Source organism: Colossoma macropomum, unplaced genomic scaffold, assembly GCF_904425465.1.
Source record: "Colossoma macropomum unplaced genomic scaffold, Colossoma_macropomum, whole genome shotgun sequence".
Classification (NCBI taxonomy): Eukaryota; Metazoa; Chordata; class Actinopteri; order Characiformes; family Serrasalmidae; genus Colossoma; species Colossoma macropomum.
In genome coordinates, this window is record NW_023494789.1 from 38,992,169 (window position 1) to 38,998,377 (window position 6,209).

Below are 6,209 nucleotides of genomic sequence, written 5' to 3' on the forward strand. Positions count from 1 at the left end.
AAACAGATTTTTATGGGCCCAAAATCTAAACCTGAGGGACACCAGGTCACAGTTCCAGTGCCAGAGGGTGAAACTTGATCCATAGGTCTGATCCCACTGATATAAAAGCTGGCATCTGCCGTGTCTCCTCCCTGCAGCCATTTAGACCTCCATGGCAGCCTGTCTTTCAGGCCTTGTAAGAGATCAATGCTTCGTCACAGTCATCTGGGATTGCTTCCTGACAAGCCAGACACATTAAAAAGCAGGTATCATTGGCTATCCCACAAGCCAGAGGCCTTTACCATTATCTAAGAGATTTAACTGATGAACTGTATTTAAAATGCTGCATAAATTTGCAACATAGGGTAACTGGGGGTCAGAATATATGATTATTGGGGTGGGGCAGCACATTTGGTTTTTGAGTGAAAAAAATGTATTCTGAGGTGAAAAGGTAAAATTAGACCTTTGGGGCAAGAAGTCCCCCCAGATAAAGGGCAAAAGGTCAACCTCTACAATACTGCCCAAACTGTATTTTTTTTTTTTTAGAAAGTCACACAGTTGCTGACTTTAGGCTGTGAGCTGGCTATCTAGCATTAGTATAATCTTGCTAGTTGCTTTGATTAACACTGCTTTGTTTAAATTGTTATCGCTATTATTGATGCTATAAAAACTATTACTGCCCCTAATAATAATAACCATAATACAATTAGATGACTGAACATAACATTATGTAATTAATACAATCACAATAGCAATTTAATTAAAAAACAAAACTGACATTATGAATATTTCTGTTATTGTCATGTGTTTTTTTGTCATGGCTTATTACAATGAAGTGGAATTATTAGAACATAAATTGATAAAGGCCTCATTTTCATTTCAAAGTGCTGTACTTCAATTAATAGCACATTTTTTGGGAAATTCAAAGGCTAGAAATTATTTGACATACAAATTATACATTCTGCAAAATGCAGATGCCAAATTAATGCAAGATTGGCCAGGAGGGCTTCTTTTCCCAGGAAGGAGGGTCTCCCTTTAACAAAATGGTCATTTTTTTGTGGCATAAAAACAAAATTGACTGCTGTCAACACTCCAGTTTATTCCCCTTTAACTTTGTGGAAGTTTATCCATCCTTATCCTGTACATGTTAAAGTCATGCACAAATACAGTTAACAGTGGATGGACATTGGGCCTCATTCACCAGTATCTTTTTCTTAAATTTTCTGCAACTATTAAACCGCAGAACAGTTCGTACCTTTGTGCTCCTGTGTGTGTGCAGATTCTGTTCTTACCCAAGAACAAATGACAAATAAGAAAACACTGGTGAATCTGGAGAATCTTCTTGAAACTACGCAAGTGGGATTTTAGAAAAATATCTTCTTAAGAATGACTGGTGAATGAGGCCCATTCACCACCCTAAGGGGGGATTTTGCCCCATTTTCCCTTATCCATGTTTTCTTTAACGGTGCCATAGAATGCATTTATTCAGCATTTTAAATTGGTCTCTCATGTCTACATAGATGGCATGTGACAGAACAACAAATGTCCAGAAGCGGTTTTATACGTCCATTTCCAACCCTGCGATTTGGCCCTAGAATCAAAAAGCTGTTTTACCTTTTTTGGTGGACTCATGAATAATTTGACGGGCTCTGCTCTGATTTGCTGGTTTACAGTGAGGAATTGCGAAGGCTCAAACAAAAGCAACATGTTGAAATAGAGGCAGGAACATACATAGCAGTGTAAATAAACTAGGTCGTCATACTCTTTAGCCGGCTTTGCTAGTTACTTGGGGCTTGCTAGTAGCTAACGTTACCTTTGCTTCTTTTTATTCTAATGTTAACTTCTCAACAACAACACAAGGTCAATTAAAGCTGTTAGCTCACTAAGAAACTTTCGATTTAATCTGGCTTCAACTGTAAAAAGTGAACAAAACCACTCAGCATGGCTGCTACTTACAGGTGGCTGTTGGTGTTGTGATGCTAATAAAGTCAGAACTGCCCCTCTCTTCAGTCTCCTCAGTGTGAAACGCTGAGCGAAGCTGGCTCAGTGCTGTCCAATGTTTGAGAAAATGTCTAGAGTAAAATATGCAGAGCAAACTAACAACTCTGAATTGAAGTTATCTTGAAGTTAGCTTCATATTCTCCAGCTTGTTTTGCGGATTTTCCGTTTCACTTTAAATGGTGCCACAGTTATGGTTAGGCGCCTGCAAAAGCTGTAGCATGTAAGGAGGAACGGAACATTCAATCAAGAAGCTTATAGATAGGAAGCCAATTTCAGCCTCATTTAAAGATGAACGTCAGTCATGCCCATTGACAATTTGGTTCTTAGTGAAGGGTATGAAAAGTGCCGACATCACAGTCTGGAACAGTTCAATTTCTGCAAACAGTCTACCATTTTCATTGCTCTTGCTCCGTTATCATTGTTTCCTGCTGGGCTAGAACATGGACTGGTGTATGGAAGTGTTGGGGGTGTAAATATTATTGAGCTAAGACTGTTACATAGCAGTTTAGGATTTTGGAATTGGCCCATTTTACTGCCCTCTTTTGCATATGTGGGATTTGCTCATAAATGAGGAGACAAAAGTGTTGGAGGTTCAATTTATGTCAGTTCAATGTACTGAACTGTCCTTATTCAACTGTGCCAATGTAAATACAGTTTTCCATTCTATGGCACCTTTAAAATGTACGATTTGATTCCTTTCTACTTACTTAGTTTTTCCATTGTGCATGTTATACAAAAGCTACGTATTCATCTGAGGACTGAACAATTGGCTTGCAGGTACATAAAAACCTGTAATGCTAATTTATATACATGGCTGTTTGGGCCATAAAACAAACAGTAATGAGGAAACTTGCACACTATGTCGAAAAGTTTGTAGACACTAACACTAGACACACTTTCTAATTAGTGCATTCAGTTCCTTTAATGTGCAGCCCACTCAATATCTCCACAGAAAAGCATTACCAATAGAATGGGACACTCTGGACGCGCAATGGTGTCTACCAGAGGACAATAAAGCCCCCCAGAACTGGGCTGTAGTGCAGTGGAACTGTATTCCCAAGAATGACGAATTTCCATCCAATACCTTTGAGTTGAGTCAGAGTGGGGTTTGTGATCCAGAACTGATCAAGCAACATTAGTACCTGTCCTCACTAATGCTCGTGTGGCTAAATGCAATCAAATCCTCACAGCAATGTTCCAACATCTAGTGTACAGCTTTCATAGAAGAGTAGAGGTTGTTACTGCAGCAAAGGGGGACAAACTCCTTATTAATAACCGTGATTTCAGAAAAAATGCTGGTGTCTACAAACCTTTGGACACACAGTGTATGTGGACAAATTGTGACCTATACACTTCAAAAATAACTCTGGCCCATTTATTTTTCCTCAACACATGCACTCCATCCGTTAACAATGATTCTTGGAGATTAGTTTGAAGCAGAGACTACACCACTCTACATGAATGCTTGCAACACTGTTAGTGGTGAACTAGAAAAACAGTGAAGGAAAACAAAGTCGTTTATTGGCAACAGGAGTGATTGATTGTACTGCAAAATTACAGCATGGATTTTGAAACACTGGGGACTGTGGGAATGGACAATGGTGTGTCTGGGGTTAGAGAAAACAAAGCTGTCAGAAAAATGCACGTGTTATTCACAGTATGTTTTCCCATGCTATCAAAGCCAAAAGTCTGTTCATCAAATTTCCCATGAAACATCCTTACACGTGGACTAATGACACAAGCAGACGCACAACATTCCAATATAGTGCTTTCCAACTAACCTTTAGGTCCGACAGTATTTTACTCCCACCTCTTAAACTAGCAATCCCAGTGGTCAGATTCTTGGCATAAATTGTTTTAAGATGCTTATCCAAAGCAAAATGCTTAAGTCTAGGCTCCCTAGGACCGGGTTTCCCACTGACTCAAGGCAGTGTTTCAGTGTCTGAGTTCTCCACAAGGCAGTGGAGAAAGCTGAGAATGATTCATTAATGCCTGCTCTGTGGGGGTCATGTGGGGGTCCTGACCATTGAAGAACAGGGTAAAAGAGGGCTATATATATATACTATATATACACACACACACTCACACACACACACACACACACATATACATATATATATATATATATATATATATATATATATATATATATATATATATCATATATGTGTGTGTGTGTGTGTGTGTGTGAGTGTGTGTGTGTGAGTGTGTTTACGTGCAGAAACTCATTACTGCTGGGAAGCCAAATTCCAACTGCAACTATTTAACTGCTGTAACTGTCTTCAAGTTATCATTACAATGGAGGGAAGGATTACTCACAATACGACAGCAATGACTCATCAGATGAGGAGGACGACCAGCTAAAGCTAAAGTTAGCAGGGTAGCTGGCTGTCTAGATACCTTGTCTCAGTTTGGCTTCTTTTCTCTGGTTGAAAGGGTGAATTCTGAGCTGAATAAAGACAAAATGTCTGTTTTATTTACATTTTTGTTCGACAACTGAGGAAAGAGTTACGCTAATGCTAGCGTCGTTGTATTTATTAGCCAGTAGCTCAGTGGCTAGGCTAGCAGTCAGGACTGGTTGACACCACAGAGGTTCCCAATGGTTATATATTTGTGCAATGCATGCTAAGTATCGTTGTGAACACATATGATGGACAAAAAAATAAAAACAACAAAAAATTGTGAATTCTGTGAAACCAGTAAGGTTGATGGACACAACGCTGCACTAAAGAATACTGCTTAATACAGCTAATAATATATCAAATTCTAGTTTTATGCCAGAATACCCCATTAACACTGGACCACCTCAATGTCTATCCAACTCCTTGCAGAGAAAAGTTCATATTAATTGTAATATTAAGATTTATCTTTCACAGGGCAGAGAGACCATAGAGTGACTTTATTTTCATATATTATGAACAATCACTCATATATATATATATATATTGCGAAAAACGTTCCAAAAAGGTTGTCGCTGTGGAAACTGTAATATTTTTTGAATGTCGATGAATGAACTTTTTTCCTGTTCAATTTCAGTAAATAATTGATTATAGATACCTGGAATGTCATAAAAAATTCTAAATTTTTTCTGTTGCTGTTTTTTTTGGTGGTAAAGTGGGTAGCGCTGTTGCCTCACAGCATGGCCCTAGGTTCGATTCCCTGGCCGGGCGACCACAGGCCTTTCATTGTGGAGTTTGCATGTTCTCCCCATGTCCACGTGGGTTTCCTCCCACAATCCAAAGATATGCAGTCAGGCAAACTGGATATGCTAAATTGCCCCTCGGTGTGAATGTATATGTCTTTGTGTCTGCCCTGTGGTGGACTGGTGACCTATCCATGGTGTTTCCTGCCTTCTGCCCAATGACTGCTGGTACAGGCTCCAATGACCCAGATAGATAAGTGGCTTAAAAAGTAAGTGTGTTAACATTTCCTGACATTTAAGCATAAATTCATGTTACAGATTTCCCAAATGCATCTTACAAGAAACTCAGACAGCGGAGATGCAGAGCTGGACTGAGGAGGAGTGTTTTTGAAAGGAATGCTGCCACTTTTCAGTTCTTACAGAGAGAGACATCCAGAAAAGACTACAGTCTGTCTAAATGGAAAGTGCTCGAACAGCTCTAAATGATGGAGAAACATGATCGCTTGGATTACAGTTCTAATGGGAACTAAATAAACTAAAAACAAAAATCCTTATCAGTAAGCTGTGGGGAAGTCAGAGAAGTTGTGAAATACATGATGTTAAGGATAAAAAAACATACCAAATACAACTTTTTAAAACCAAAACCCACATTGTACTCCAATGTAGACTGTTCTCTCTTCAGAGACACTAAGAAGCTGTCTCTTGCTGAGGAAGGCTTCTGGATAGCATTGTCTGTCAGTAGTGTGAGTGAGATAAGAGATTTAAAGGACCGAGGTCTGCCAGATTGGCCTGCGAGTGTGAGTCTGGCATGACACAGCGGAAACATACATCATTTCATCCATAAACTTGCCTCATATGTACCACCCGGGGTCGTTACTTGCTCCAGCATCAGCCTTTAACTCTGAAAAACCTCAAAATGCCAAACAAAAACTACTTCTACTGATATGTTGGTTTCCTTTGTGTAAAAAGCCATGGGTAGAAAAAGCATTCGAGGAAACAGTCCATCCATCTGTACCTCTAATTGTCTGTGTGATGCATAAAACATCCCTCTAAGTTTGGAGAGCAATGGCACGCATGAACGCAGCTG